The following is a 17,623-nucleotide window of genomic DNA, read 5'->3' on the forward strand; positions in this document are numbered from 1 at the left end:
GTCCTGTACCTTGGGTTGGTCATTATTTGAAGTGAATCAAAGCTGTTGCCTCAAGGAGTGTCAATGTCGCCAATAAAATTAAGGGTGTCAATGTCATTCAAATGATGCCAACGGTTTGGAATTTAGAGTTCCATTGTGACTACAAATCTAGTATATTAATAACTTACTCCTTTCTTATTGTATTATTCTACAAACCCTTCATTCATGTACCACCCATACCCAAGGTTCAAAATTAGATACTTATCAGGCCGTATTGGAAAGTGGTTCAGGGGGGTAGACTGGTCTTAAACGGCCCTTCTAGATCAGATTCGAAAAAAATAAAAAAAATCAATACTAATACGTCCTACCGGTGTATCAATATTTTGAACTTTGCCCATAGGGCCATACCCCTTCTCTCTAAAATACATCCATTCAGCTGGACCGGTGGTTCATTGGATGATTAAACTAAACAATCACAATCAATGTTTTCAAAATTGACCCAGAAATAGAACTGCATTCTAATGAATGTACCTGCAATGTAATAAACTAAAAGAATAAAAATATAAAAATTTACACACACAAAAAAAAGTAATATCTAATCAGAAATAAGTATGATAGTCCCAAAAATGTGGCCGTGTGATGGATCAACCAGCCAGTTCAACCGTGGGCTAAAAATATTGATTAATATTAACAAAAGCATGACCCGCCAAATGCTCTCCAAGCTTTTTTTTTTGTTTTCCAATGGCTAAGATGATAGGGACTGGCCAAAAGATGGTCCTAGGATTGGCTAAGGGGTCATTAGTAACAACTAAAGTGGCTGAACCGAATAACTTATTATTTTGTCTCTAAATGGCTGAGCTTAAAGTTAGATTGATTATTTTACTCCATAAATATTTTATTATTTAATTATTTTATTTACTAAAAGACAAAGATATGAGTGATTTAGTTCACCCACTTCAACCATTATCATCAGCACTAAGTATTTTTCTAAACCAAAATCCTTGTCTTCAGTATGCTTTTTAAACTATTATCAATTAAAGTGAGTCTAATAACAAAGACTAATCTTTTGCCCAAAAAGACACCGGAGAGAAGAAAAATTGCCACCATTTCAACAAGTCCTGCAGACGCTGATACTATCCCAAGATCACCAACAAATATAGAATTACAAGCAAAGTTGGATTAAAATACTAGAAGAGAAGAATATAATCTAAGTATATGCTAGTGTTTTCTTTTATTAGAAGAAGAACTAAGTATATGCTAAGTGATACGCTTTTGTACATACTATATTCATCACTTCATTGTAATATTTTATTATCTATTTGATCCGAAGTTGTTGGATTTAGAAAAGAAGAAAAATGATGATAAGACTAGATTTTCACTAAGAGGATATTTTAAATGTAGTGTGTCATGGGAAAGGGGCAACAAGATCAAGCATCACTAGGTTGAAGAGATATCAAGGGTTCTTTTTCATGGCTTAATTTAAAACAAATCTATTTTTAAGGTATAGTAGCTTGTTCTTTAAGCTAGGCTGATTTATAACTACTTGGGGCCTGTTTGGGAGGGTTGAACTGAAGATTCAGATAAGTTTGATCAGCCGGGGATCAAATAAGATGCTAATAAGTCGATCCGATTTAAGTCACCAGAGACATACACATAGAAACATCTATGTGTCAACACGGCGGCCCCCTTAAGCGAAACAGCATCAGAAGGATGTGATGACTAGAGCATAGAGAGTGAAGATAAGAGGCTGACAAAGGCTTGGTATAAATATCCACAAGCTGGTCCTCTAAGGCTATGTTTGGTTTGAAGGAAAAAGTAGAGAAAGGAAGGAAAAGATAGGAAAACCTATACAAAATTCTTTCCTTCAAAAAGGAACATACAGAACAATTAAGGCCTTATTTAAAATCAGGTTCGAAGGAAGTGGAAATCCACCTCCACATGTTTAGTTCACGCTTGAAATCAGGGTGGGTAAACAAATATGTTGTGTCAACGTTATCACAAAAGGCTAGTAGAGAAGATGAAAGAGGAAAACCAATTATCTGTAAGTAGGGATTGAATACACAACACTTTAGTGACTGAATTGTAAAGAGCTCAAAACTCAGCCTCCATACTACATAGGCAATCGTAGGCTGCTTCTTGGAGCTCCAGAAAAAACCAATTGTCGCCCATGAAGACAACGAATCTTCCTATAGAACAGTTGTCATTAGAGCACTCTTTCCAATCTGCATCAGAGTATACTCGAAGGCAAGGAGAGAAAGATGAAGAGAAGAATAGTCCATGATCAAGGGTACCCTTTAAGTAGAAAAGAATTTGCTTAATAGTTGACCAATGCTCAGACGTAGGTGCATAAAAGAATTGACAAACCTTGTTAACAGAGTGTCAACACCTAATTTTTTCTTGATCACTTCACCCTACTTCTTTATACCTTCCTTTCAGGCCAAAAAACGTGGAATCACAACCATATCAAATTGATACTTTACAAAGACAAAAATCCATAGGACAAATAAAAATCTCGAGATCAACATCGACATCTAATCAAATATGACCTACAAACTTAGGAAACTATAAATTAGTCAAACATCCACCATTCGTCATGCCAACTTCCTTTTTGATGGCCCTGATCCCACACATCCATCGCCTCAAGATCATTAGGACACAACCAACAAGTGAATCCCACTACAAGTTTACAACGATCAACCTCAAATGTGCTAAGTTTCCATTCTGATGACCCTATGCAACTAGAATTAGAAAACTTAGATTAACCATTTATTTTTTAGATTTGAACTGTCCACTTGACTTCTTACCTTAATGCGTACCTACCCACTAAATTTTAGCTCAAACTTCCCCCGTTTGACCCACCATCAAGCCAGATCCTAACTTCAGCAAATCTTATTAATTAAAGCTTATCATCCATCATTTGGATTTTGTTTGGCCAATCAAAACTAACCACTTTGTTTGGAAACCCAAAAAACCATGACACGCCAAATTTCATGACTAAAATCCTCCATTAGACTATTAGGAAAGTGAGATTCCATTACTTCCATTAGATTCATGACATTCAAAAATGTCTACTCACCAAATTTCATCAAAAAATTCCCCCATTTGACTTTTCATGAAGCAAAGATTTTATTTCAATAAATCTCATTTATCCAAACTTGGCAGCCATAGATCTCCATAATCCCGACCCTATTTAACCAATCAGACCTCATTATTATGTTTAGAGACCCAAAAAACCACAACACATCAAATTTCATGACCTAATTTGCCCATTTGACTGTTAAGATAGGAAAATGCCATTTTGATGCACCAGATTGAATTGCCACCTCATCTGTCCCAATTTGAAACCTCAAAAGTGTAATGACTGATGTCATATCCATTCTTGACTAGTTCAAACACTTGGACCAATGAAATTAAGCCTAATAAACCCAAAAAGCCCCCCCCCCCCCACTTAAAACAAAGAAAAGACAAAACAGGCTGGCTCGGCCTATTCATGGGCTGGGTAGCCTAACGGGCTGGCTCGGCCTGGCCTGACCCCTGGACAGGCTTGCGCATAGATATTAGCTCGCGGGCTTGACCTCGGGCCTAAAAACCCGAGCCCGACTGTTTTACGGGTCGGGCTCGGGATTTGCCACAAAAGCTCGGCCCGACCCAACTTATATATATATATATATATATATAGCTTTTAAACCCTAACTCTTCTCATATTTCAATATTTCTCACTCTCAACTCTAACCGGCACCACTAGTGATCGACGGTGAGTTTGTTCCCGTTTCCCTCTTTTCATTCTCCACCCTTCCTCTGCTGGCATTGGAACCGTCATCATTGACATCCTTCCAGGGAATACCAGCAAAGACAACCTCTGCTGCAACTTACAATCACTCACTCAGATTGTCGAGAACTTAGCCGAACGGAACCACACATCGTCGTCATCGTGAGCCTCGTGACTACCTCCCTTTTCCGATCTGTTACAACTTTTCCTTTTCTTGGATTTTTCTTGTGGGTCCAATTGATATCCATTGTTGATCGCAACCCAGAAGAAAAAAGGGAAAAAGATCTGATCACTTTTGAAGCTTCGTTCATCTATGGACTACCGATGATTTTGCTTAAGCCCGTGATGATGTAAAAGAAGAAGAATGTGACACCTTGTTTTCCGAGAAAATTTGTTCCATCGATCTGCTGATACCAGAACTCTTTGTTTGCCTCATTCCATCACCATCACCCCGTTATCTTTTTTTTTCTCTTTTTTTTTATTTTAACTACATACACCAATGTGAATTGAATTCTATTTGCATCTGGTTTTTTCTCCATGCCCATGGTTTTTGAGTAATTTCAAAACAGGAAGGCAATACTCAACTCTAGTTATTTTTAATGGTCTACTAGATGATGACGAAAAAGAAAAATAAGTTTTACTTGTTTCTCTCTTCCTTGATGCTTTAATTTAGTTGTAGATGAACAATAGATGATTGTTTTCCCTTTGCATTGAGCAACAAAGTTGTATACATAGTCGGGCTTCGGGCCCGAGCCTGAAAAAATCCTATTAAGCACGTCCCAAACTGATAGTCCCAAATACGAGAATGCCATGATAAGCACGTCCCAAACTCCCATTGGATACACAAGACCCATGAAAACCACCCTTAAATCGAAGAAAACATTTCACCAAAGAAGAAAGCGTGATTGGATACCATTTCCTTTGAAAAATCTTTACCCATTTTTGTGAAAAAGTTATCTTTAAGTACAGGCTCTATAATTGGACGAATTTCAGAACTATTCCCCTCTTCTTCTTTATAAATACATGCCCAACTCCAACTAGAGGAGAAGGAAGGAGGGGGAGAACTTTGTGGAAAGTTTTAGAAAGAGAAGAGAGATCGAAAAGGGGAGGAGAGACCCAAAAGAGCATTTCCTAATCTCTAAGATGCCCTTAGTCACCTAAAATCCCAAAGCATCTAGAGCTTAAACTTCAAATCCGCCCCTCAGTTTTTAGCTACAAGATTTGAAACTAAAAAGCACACCATCCATCCCCAATATCTCATTCAAGTATCTTTGAACTTGTCCCCACTACTAGAAAACTCCTGTCAAGGTTGTATACGAGAGGTAAGTCTCTCATTTTAATGTTTAAACCTGAATTTGTAAATCTTTGTTTTTAGTGTTTTGGGTTGCTTAAGATCGTGAAATGATGGGAAACTTGCATTCCCGGTTTTATCCGGATTGAGAAAAAGAGGTAGAGTGGTGAGGGTCTTAGGGAAATTAGTACCTAAGACCCGATAACAACACTTCAAATCAATTCTGGGTAAAGTTGGGAGCATTTTTACCTAATTTCTAGAGCCATGAGCAACTTCTTTTTATTGGTGTTTTGTTAGAATTTGACCCTAAATTGCTCCCATTTTGCATCTTGGAGAGAGGAGTGCCTAACACCTTCCCCTCCCAATCCTTCCAGATTTAGAAACTCTCAGTTGTGTGTCTTTTTCTATGGAGAACAGAGTCACTATCAAAGAAATTAATTGACTTTTCGAATCTAAAATGGGGGCCCATTTTCTTTGAAAAATGGGTGGTGACTCCATTTCTTTGAGCCGGTCCTAAGCTTCTTAGATGTCACAACTAATGACTCCACTAGGGAAGATTAGGACCATTATCGGGTTTTGTTTAGGCTCAGTTTTTGTGTTTTGTGTTGGTAAGACTAAAAGTTGCGGATAGGCAATTCAAAATCACGCCTTAGGAAGCTAGGCATAGTAGACCTTCCTAGCATGGTTCAAAATTGCATTTCAGCATTGCTTGGTGCGAAAGACCTCCCCCTCACACGTTGATATCACATCCTAGGCTTATTAAGCCTAGGCAAACCTTTCTAGTAGAACACGTTATCTCTATCACACCTGAAACTGCACCCAAAATCACATCTTCATCAAATCGCAACCAAGGCCTCACCCAAAACACATCTTCAAAATTACACCTGTTCTCGGTTTCATTACATTTCAGATAGCTAAATCGCACATTCTTTCAATCCCATTGCGTCCCAGAAGTTCAAATTCGCTGCTTCCTTTATGTCCATTGTAGCCTAGAAGTTCAAAATCACAGGTTCTTTCATCTCATCGCAACCTAGAAGTCCAAAACTGAACCTTCTCTCAATCTCATTTTAAATAGTCAAATCACACCTTCTCTTAATCCTATCATAGCCCAAAATTACAAAATCGCACCAAAGTTTAGTCCCATCACAGACCACAACATCAAAATCACACCTTCCTTTCTGCTCATTGCACTCTAGAACTTGGTCATCACACCCCAGAACCTTCTCACCACACATCAAAGCATGCTCATCGCACCTTAGAACCGATTCATCGCATCTCAAAACTTTCCCATCGCACCTTAGAACCTTCTCATCGCACATCAAAGCATGTTCATTGCACTTCAGGACATGCCCATCACACCTCAGAATGCCTTCATCGCACCCTAAATCACACCCATATACACTTTCCGCACCTTGTTATCGCATGCACCCTCCATCATGGTGCATTGTTTTTTTCCTTTTTTTTGTTTTTTTTGGGTTTTTTCTTCCCCCCTCTTTTCCTTTGGTAATCCCTCAAAATTTGTAGTTTTCTCTTTCTCTATAATTGAATGTGATTAGCCTTGTTTTTGGGTAGAGTAAATTGTATTTGTTTCTTGTTACGCTCTTTCCTTTCTTTTGTTTTAGTTAAAAATGTATTAAGAGAACTTAGCTTCTATTAGTCCCTAAGTGTGGCCACCTAGAAACTTGTAAAATTTCTTATAAACTCGAACACGTGGCTGCATTCTCCCCTTATTCTTTTCCTTGTTTTTATATCTTTCTTGGATGTTTGAACACTCACAATTCACGCACACTCTCATGTAAATAGAATTAGAATCCCATTTTACCTATTAGAGGAAGGATATTTGGTATGTGCCTCTAGACTTGGTTCTCAAAGGCTCCACCAAAACCTTCAAACTAGCCACTAACAAAGAAACCCACTTGTCCATGGGTGGAGGTTTGAAGGCTAGCAACCTTATTGAAACCTCAGGGTCTAGAACTCTCCTAACAACTTTAGGCATTGCACCTAGAGTATCCACACATAGAAGCCTTAGATGAAAATAGGATAGAGGAACTATAGTGTAATTAGGACTGGGACACCATGACTGTTGCACTATGTGATTGCCATCTTTAGAAGTATAGAAAAAAAAAAGAATATTTGATCTTCCACCAAAAGACACTAAAACACCCTAAAAGTCATCGAAAGCAACACCCAAGCCCAAATTTCCAAATGTTATCTGCATCTAAGCTAGATCCCAAGTAAGGTTCAACATATCAGAATTTTGAATCAAAGTCAAATAACAATAATAACGTAAGATAAAATATCAAAACCAATTAAATAAAAAAACAAGATCAAATCTACAAATTTCATCTAAGATTCAAACTGCAATAATAAAAAATTAAGGATAAGAAATCTAGGAATTATGATCAAAATTAAAACTATAATTATCAGATCTGAAACTCTCATCTAAAATGCCCATGTTCCTACTCTAGGTTTTTGCTCTTGAGAAGTAGCATCAAGAGGCCATTTTTGACCCCTTTTATTATTTGCTCTATGTCCATCTCTTGGCTAAGTATATGCATGGCTCTATGAGTTCATCTCTTGAGAAGTAACATCAAAATGCCACCTTGACCCACTCTAAACTTCGAGAGTATCCAGTAGATGTATATGGTAAAGGGTCTAACTCTCCCTTAACTAGTATGAAAATGATACTTCATTCCCTCAACTGAAATTAGGCCAAATAAAACATTGGCTCTGAGTTCCTCTTGAGAAATAACATCAAAAGGCCACTTGGACCTTCATACCTTCGACACTCAGGGATGTCCAATAGATACACATATGGTGTAAGGATTGATGTTCCCTTAGCTAGTATCAAAAAGACATTCTCATGTTCCCTCATAAACTTTCAAACTTAGATATCTTTCTTGCTCTTCTCCGATCCAAACTGATTAAATGTTTGACCCAATGAATTTTCTCTTAGGAAGCAACATCAAAAAGGTTGTCATTTCATTTATCTAAGGGTGTTTGGCAAATAAACATGGTGTGGGGACTAATTACTCTCGACATTCCCTTCTAGTCTTAACATTTTCAAAACCCAAAAGTCTTTTCTAAATCAAAACTTGATCCTAACTACACCACTAACTACTTAGGTCCCAAAATTAATAATAAAAAAGAAGGAAAAGAGCAAATGTACCAAATAACATCAAATTCCAATACCTAACCCATAATAAAAATCTATTCTAGAATTATCTAATATAAAAATCCATCAAATCAACAAAAAACAATAAAAGGAAAGCTCATCAAAATAAAATTGTCAAACCATCAAGTTCTATTGTAAGGATTGTCAAATAAAGTCTCTTTATCAAATCCTAACTCACATAATTTCAAGTCATGTATAGTCAATTGCAAAAATCAATATTCTATCAAATTTATCAAAATTTGTGAATACTCTTTCAATCCTATCAAATTTGGCAAAGTTAATCAAGTTTGCTCAAACCCCAAAAGATTTTTTAAAGTTTCTTAAAACAATGAATTTGTTTTCCATCTTAAAGTTCAACCTTGGTTCTCACTTTCTGAATGTTTTGCCCAATTTTCAATAGGGGTCCACTAATTTAAGACATTCCCCTTGCATAACCTAGTTTAGTTGCCCATAGATCCTTGCACATCCTTGCTAGGTTCCCTTAACCCACTCCAAGGAAGCTATCCTATCTAATCACCTATATAGCTAGCCTTCTTAGGACCCTTCTAATCAGTAGCCGCACCCACTGTAGAATCGATAGCTCCAAAATCACATCAATTTAAGCACTTCATACAAGTCTATTACCTCAACCACATCCATAGCACCTTACATCCTTGCCAAGTCAAGTTTAACCTCAATCAATTCTTACTTAGGATCCAAGATCTAGTTATCATAGTCATAGTAGCCTTGATAGCTCTAGATGGATAGTAGGGACTGGTTGGCTTTGTCGTGGTTTTCCATGCTTTTGCCCCTACTTCATCATTTTCATGAACATATCACATGTTACCACATGTTGCATCACTAGAACCAGTCCTTAGTCCACGCTAGTCTATTCCCACCTGCTAGATGCCTACAACCTAGATTGATACCCTCATAGAACCATTAACATAGACCTTTGAGGCAACCAACTTTAAAACGTCTAGGCTAGCCTTGCTCCAACAGAATAAAACAAAGTGGTACAACACCAATCAAACATATTTAATGTATTGATAGTTCAAAACTACTCTTAACCCAAAAATAACCCTTTTTGGATTGTAGTAGAGCAAGTCTCTCATCAACCTCCCACCGAGCAAGAGTTGTCGATTGTACTTTACCAAGAAGAGTTGGCCAAGATGAAGGAAGACATAAAGGACATACGAGCATTCCAACCAGAAGAGATAATTGAGTTCAATGCTTTGTGCCCTCACCTCAACATCAACTTTCCTGAGAATGTTAAAATCCCAAAATTCCACAAGTACAATGGAAATCAATACCCATAAGTATGACAGATCTAGCTGCCCTCACCCTAACGTCACCCATGGCATGCCCAATGCCATTTGCAAGAGGTTTACTAGTAAACTTAGCAATGCAAAAGACACTATGGGTGACGAAACAACCTTAGTGCCCATCCATTTGAGTACACTGTAACAAATCAAGAATATAATACCTCTATAGACCATCAACAAAGTGACGAGCTTCAAACCCTAAGAAATAATTTAAGAATTCGAGGTCCTTAAGGGGGAAGCTTCAAGAGAGGGTAGTGATAAAGTGTGCTGATAGAAGAAGAAGAATTGCCCTAAATATTAATATCATTAACATAGATTAACATGTAAATGATGACAACACCTTGATGATAATAGAAAAGAGAGGGATTAGCCTTACTACTTTTGAAACCAAGTGTGAGAAGTTGGGAACTGAGGTAAGAAAACCAAGCATGGGCAGCTTACCACATCCCATAAAGTGCTTTTTACAGTTTACACACATGAGACGAGAATTGAGGGTTCCTTTGATTGACAAACATAGATATCCTTAGTTATAACACCATGCATGAAAGCATTATAGATGTCAATCTGAAGAATGCACCAACCCATAAATAGCTAAAGAAAGCATTAACCAAACTACAAATCTAGTTGAAGCCTTGTGCTATAAGTCTTGTTGGATTTAATTTCATTGGAGATTAAATCCAATGGGTGTTTGATTGACCGATTTCATAGTAGAGTGCACCTACACATGCACATTGGTAAATGGTTTTAAAGTTCCCGCCAAAATCTTTGTTTTTGTCCTATTTTCTCTTTTTTAAGTCTTGTCCCACATTGGAAAATTACAAAACTTTCTTTGGGCTTGTAAGTGGGAGCTGACTTACACTCCCCTTAAAAATATAAAAGGAGAGTATAAAGATCTGCTACCATGCAACTCACGCACATGCGTGCATGTATATGTGCAATGCAATGAGGCATTTTAGAGGCACACTTTGCTTGCACTTCTCATGTACCCCTATATTTTTAACATAGAGGTGCACTAAAGTGATATGCCATGAGATGTGCAGAAGCCACTTGCAATTTATAAATCACAAATCACAAATTCAAGTTGCAAATTATGATTTTCAAACTGCAAATTATGATTTGTGGTTCACATATAGTGACTCAAAAAACCAAATCTAATCTGAACCACACATGAGGGTACATTTGAGCTTTTAAGAGGCTGAATCATGACTGTAAATGTCTTAAGTTAATCCAATGGTCATAACTTGATCAGGTGTGATCAAGAGAGACTATTCAAACATTAATAGTCATTAATTTGGAATAGTAACCGAATTTGAATTTGTGGTTGTAGAAACAACCTCTTCAAATAGACATGCTTCTTTTCAAGGTGACTCTAGAATCTATAAAAGGATGTTAATCAAGCCAATTTTTTACATAAGTTTCGCTCACTTCTCACTACACAAACACTCTTGTCTCTCTTAGTCAAAACTACTACTGTTTCATAGAAGGTTTCATTGGAGATTCTTCAACTTTGTTTGTTGCATTTCTCACCTTAGGCTTTATTGTATCTCGAGAATGAATTTGCCAATAACCCAACAACAAACTTAAAAAAATTGAGTGGGGGCAAATAACGTTCTGAAGACTATCTTTAGATACTCCTCAAAGCTTCTCCTCTAAATTTCTATAACTATTTTCCCAACAAGTTTAAACTTGTATCGTTTGGCACTACCATTGGATCGCCTTTTGATTTTATAGACCCACTTAGTGCTGATGAGGTTCATTGACAAGTAATATGCAACTAGAGTCCATGTTCCATTCTAAACAAGTGCATCAAACTCTTGGGCCATTACATCCCTCTAATTGATAGACCTCACATTCTTAGTATAGTAGGTGGGTCCACCTCAGAGGGACCAATATCAACTAGTAATGCAACAAAAAAGGATCTTTAGTCACCAAGAAGGATTGAGAAGTGTTTCTAGTAGAGGTCATGCTACAAGTAATCATAGTGTTGATGTCTAGAAGAAAGAGGAGGGACTGGTAATAATTCTTGAACACGTCTTGTGCAAGGCTAACGGGTGCTTATAGAGGAAGCAGTAGATTGTGAAGGTTCAAATACAGCTTGTGGAGAGTCTACAAAAGCTGATTGTGGGATGGTGTTGTGGTAAGAGCTACAAGAGGCAATACAATAGAGAGGGAAGGCAACAGTACATGTACTTGCAGAATATTTCCTTATGTTGATTGATTAGGTTCTGGTAGGTAGCCCTAGAAAAGTAATGTCATCAAATATCACATGCCAGTAGATGTATTCACAACCAGATAAAGGATGGAATTAAGCACCGATAACCTTTAGATGTGCTACTCTAGCCAAGGAACATACATTGGAGTTATTTGTATGCAAACTTGTTTTTGTTGTAAGGTTTAAGAATTGGTTAGCAAGCACACCCAAAAGAAGGAAAGAAGGTGTAGTATGGTTTCTTGCCGAGAAGTAGTTCAAATAGAGAAACATTGCAACTTCTTGGACATGTAAGGAACATGATAAATATTTTGTAAAGAAAAATTATGCTTGTTGATTGTAAGGGAAGAACAACCAACATGTTTAATAGGAAGAGTAGTACCATTTCCTATTTTAACTTGATTACAACATCATATTCAACCTTGGACTATAGGTTGTCAAACTCATGATGATATGATGTGTCGCACCCAAGTACCATGCTGAATCAAATCCAAAAGTGATGCTAGTGTTAAATGCAATAGGATTAGCAAACTCCTCATGGTAAGATAAGCCATAGTATCAATCCTCCCGTGGTTCGTCTTAGTCTAAAACAAGGCAAACTTGCAATCTTCTTTTCTTATGAAGTGCTAGAAAAATCTTATGATGTTCTCAAATGGGCACTAGTTGGAAAATGTATGCATGGCCTCCCTCCTCTATCGGAGATCTAATACTTTCTTTGCAAAACATTTTGCCTACAGAATGAGGTATGGATTACTTCCCTGGATTCAAAGCATGTTTTGATTAGATTTGCTGATGAAAGGGATTATAGCTGATAAGGGCAACTTTTGGGCCCTAATATCAATAAAATTAATCATTTTAATATAATTTCTAAAATAGGTTAATTTTTTAAAAAATATATCAAATAAGGGCAAAAACATTGTTCATCTTCTTCCTCCTCCAAACCACTGAATAAATCTCTCTCAAGATTAATAAATATTTTTCCCATCTTGCTTCCACCCCAGCCCCACAAACCTCAATGACCACCATCCACCAGCGCCACTGCCATCGCCTCCGCCCACATTTGGAAACACCAATATGACAACGTGCCTTTACTACACCAACCGGTGGAGGGATTGGGATGAATACATTCCAGTGAAAGAGAATAAACAGAAGTTTTTTGAAGATGATGAGGACTGAAGATGACAAGGAGATTGTCATCGTCATCAATGTCATCAGCTTCATTTGGGTGCAGCTCATCGGTGATGGAGTAGGCAAGTTGTATGGATGAGAGCGAGTTGCAAAGCCCATCTGGGTTTTGTTTTTTGGTTTACGCCTGGAGGAATTAAATCAAAGATCGATTGGTGCATCCTCAAAACATGATTTTGTTTGCAAAGCCCATCTGGGTTATGGATATTTAGTATTTCTTTTTACAAGGGTGAACAAAAAAGTAGAGATTTATCCTTGAGAGAGATTTATTCAATGGTTTGGAGGAGGAAGAAGATGAGCAGTGTTTTTGCCCTTTTTTGATATATTTTAAAAAAAATAACCTATTTTATAAATTATATTAAAAGAATTATTTTTATTGATATTAGGGCCCAAAAGTTTCCCTAATAAACTATAATTCCTTCTTTAAAATTAAATATTTTACTTTTAGACTATTCAAATGGGTTCTAGATTTTGAACCAAGTTGGGAATCCTCAATTGTACCAATCTAGATATTTCTTCCTTTTCTTCTAATTTATTTTTTTGTGGAAAATTTGCTTAGGTCAATCGCCATGGTGATTGGACCAGTTATAAAGTTTGATCAGTCTATTGTCATGCTTTCAAGGACTTCTATAGCCAGGGTTTGCATTAAACTAGATCTATTGAAGCAACTCCCGTCTATGGTTTTCTAGACGTGATGGTGTTTGCTAGGATATAGTTTATGAAAACCTCCCCACTTACCATGAGAACTGATACAAAGTCAACCACTCTTTTGATGAATGCAAACTTAATAAATTTAAAAAAAGATCTGATAAACCAACGACTCATGAGGCCTCGAAGAAAAATAATCCTGGTGCAAAATCATTAGAACATTATGTTCTAGTTGCAAAACCCTTTGAAAAATCGTCATCTGGTATTGATAATGTAGAGGTCCATGGGCCTATGCATGGCCCATGCACGACCTCGATGGACACTAAAGACTCCAGGCCCATCGATCTCAAGTAACCAAATCTTTGGGACTCTTCTAGATAACTAACCTATTTGGATCAACTAGGATAACTCTGATCTACATTCAAGAAAGAAGCTATCCTAGATAACCCTCACCTAACCTAGATAATGTATATCATCCTAGATCTTATCCCTTGTAACTCCTAATGTAACTCAACCACTGTGATTATAAATAGAGTGGCACTTGACCCCAACCAGTTAAGGTTAGCCGAATTATTCTTTTATTTGCTCTTCTTCTGTTTTAGTTTTATTATTATCTCTCTCTATTTGCTGTTTCAACTTGGTATTAGAGCCATGTCGATAGAAACATGAACTCATGATAGCAGTCCTGCAACCTCCAACAATGGCTCAACAACAAGCAGCTTGCATCCTTCAATCCTAAATGTTACTCATTATCTTCCTATCAAACTCGAAAGTGATAATTATCTGTTATGGTGTCCCTAGTTCCTTACTATTCTACAACACCATCATCTCTTGGAGCTTGTGGAAGGGAAGAAGAAGCCCCTGCTTGAAGTTATTCCAAATCTAAACGGTACGGGAATGATTGTCAACCCAGAATTTGGAAAATGGATGGATATAGACCAACTCGTGTTGAGATGGCTGATCTCCTCTCTCACAAAAGGAGTTATGGCGCAAGTGGTAGGTTTATGGACAGCATCAGAGGTATGGACTTCCCTCGCTCACAGTTATTCTACCCACTCCGATTCCAGGGTACTGTAGTTGCGGCGACAACAACAAAATCTCAAAAAGGGATCTCTCTCTATTTTTGCATATATTCAACGAGCTAAGTCCATTGCTAATGGCCTATCTACAGTATCTGAACCTGTTCTCAAATCAGAACTAGTACTTTATATTCATTTTGGCCTAGGAAGCGAGTATGAGTCTGTAGTTACAACACTAATTAACCGACCAGACACAGCAGACCTTGGTATTGTAGACATCATGGGAGCTCTTCTGAATCATGAAAACTGGCTTGAAGATTTAGCTCTCGCCTCTGATTCTCGAAGTACAAACCTAGCAGAAGTTCCTCCCAAGAAAGGTAACCCTTAGAAGCCCCCTCAACAATTTCCTCTAAACTTTAGTAATAATAGAGGCAGGGAATGTGGACGTGGATCTCCACAGTACAATCACCAATCATTTCAGAATCAGCCCAAACAGTTCTCTGGAAGCCATGGAGGTAAGAATAATATTACTTGCCAAATCTATAACAAAATTGGACATAGCTCTCTGCAATGTCGCAAGGTGAAATATGCTTTTGGTTTTGCTACTGATAACACCTGCTATGAGCCATCTGCTTTCCATGGAGGCGTCAATACCCCTCAGTATCATTATGACAATAATTTCGATGCCAATTGGTATCCAGACTTAGGAGCCACTCACCGCATGACTCTAGACTTAGAAAACCTACAGAATCGCACTGAGTATACTGGGCTGGATCAGGTGAAGGTCGACAATGATCAAGGTTTGAATATTCATCATACTAGATCTTCTTCTATAATATTTAATCCGCATGCATTTTCTTTGAAAGATATCTGCCATGTTCCCTCTATCTGCAAAAATTTGTTGTCTGTTAGTCGATTTACAAAAGACAATAATTTATTTTTTGAGTTTCACCATGGCTGCTGCTATGTGAAGGATTATTCGGGGAGAATCCTACTTCAAGGGGTCAGTAGAGATGGATTATACAGTTTTCCTGCTTCAGCCACAATCGCTCTAGAAGCTCTTGTTGGAGAATGCACATCACTTCATGGTTGGCATCTTCAGTTTGATCATGTAGCTATGCGTATTGTACAGTAAGTTATTTCCAAATTTGGTCTTCTATTTAATAGATCTATTGTTAATCAATCGATTTGTGAGTCATGTCAAATGGGTAAAAGTCATAGATTATCCTTGAAGTCTTCTAGTTCTCAGTCCAAGCGTCCGTTAGATTTAATTTTTTCTGATGTAAGGGGACCTGCTCCCGTTAAATCAACGAGTGAATTTTCTTATTATGTCATTTTTATGGATGATTTTTCAAAATTTTCTTGGGTGTATCCTATGGTTCGAAAATTGGATGTATTTAATTTATTTCTTAAATTCAAGAGACATGTAGAAATCCTATTTGATGCAAAGATAAAGGTGTTTCAGTCTGATGGGGTGGCAAATTTCGTTCCCTATCCCAGTATCTTGACTCTTAAGAAATCACACATCGACTGGCATTCCTTGACACGCATAACCAGAATGGCTCAGTTGAATGGAAGCACCGACATGTGGTTGAATATGCTCTCTCTCTATTAGCCTCCTCCAATCTCCCCTTCTCCTTTTGGGCTGATGCGGTTGAAACTGCTGTTTTTTTGATTAATCATCTGCCCACTGCGGTTCTCAATGGTATGTCACCTTATGAGAAGCTCTTTCAGTCTTCTCCCGATTATTCATTGCTTCATTGCTTTGGATGTGCTTGCTATTCCTTTCTGCAGCCGTACAACAAGAATAAACTCCAGTTTTGATCCCTCCAGTGTATCTTCATTGGTTACAGTACCTCCCACAAGGGGTACCGCTGTCTGCATGTTCCTTCAGGGCGTCTCTTTACAGCTGGCCATGTTGTGTTTGATGAAAGCTTGTTTCCGAGAATTGGTGAAGCAACTTCTTGCACCTCCCTGCTCCCTTGGGTACTTTCATATCAGCACCAATTCCCCAAAGTTTAGAACCACCATGTACACCCTCATCATCACAACAACACCATTCTACGACCCCTCTTGAGTCCAGCTCCAGTTCGGCTACAACATCTCCAATCTTAGCATCTCCGTTTCAAGTTTCTTTTGATCGACCACAAAAGTACTGCAACATTCAAGAATAATTGGATAATACAGCTCCAATTTCACAACTTGTACATTCTCACAAGGTATCCCATTCCCTCGGCTCTTCTTACTCTTCCCTCTAAAAAAGAACAAGAACCCTTAGTCAAGCTGCAAAATCAGATAATTGGTAGTTGGCTATGCAAAAAGAATATCAGGCTCTCATTAAAAATGATACTTGGCGCTTAGTTTCGTATGATCCTTGCATGAACATCATCGGAACTAAGTGGATCTATAAGATAATGAAGAAGACCGATGGTACCATTTATCTCTACAAAGCCCGACTTGTTGCCCAAGGATTTCACCATGTCCCGAGACTTGATTACATTGACACCTTTAGTCCGATTGTCAAACCAATCACTGTACGAATGATTCTCTCTATTGCTCTTGCACATAGCTGGCCAGTGCATTAGTTGGATATAGATAATGCCTTTCTTCATGGCATGCTTGATGAAGATATTTATGTACATCAACCCAAAGGGTTTGTCGATCCCAGACACCCAACTCATGTCTACAAATTAAGAAAGGCACTCTACAGGCTTAAGTAAGCACCTCAAGCTTGGTACCCTCATTTGAGCTCCATCCTCAAACAAATGGGCTTTCACAACTTTGATCCATCTCTATTTATCTTCATCTCCAACCAATCTGCGCTGCTCCTTTTTGTGTATGTCGACGACATCATTCACATTGGGAATTCTTTTGCAACCATCCATGGCTTTCTTAAATCCCTTAGTTCGGTATTTCCACTAAAGGATTTAGACTCTCTTCATTATTTTTTGGGTATCGAGGTCAGCCATTCCTATGGTAGTTTGTACCTCTCACAGCAGCACTACATTCTGAACTTGTTACGTCAGACGAACTTGGAAGGGGCC

This window comes from Nelumbo nucifera, chromosome 3 (assembly GCF_055504915.1).
Source record: "Nelumbo nucifera cultivar China Antique chromosome 3, China Antique-T2T, whole genome shotgun sequence".
In the NCBI taxonomy this organism is placed as follows: domain Eukaryota; kingdom Viridiplantae; phylum Streptophyta; class Magnoliopsida; order Proteales; family Nelumbonaceae; genus Nelumbo; species Nelumbo nucifera.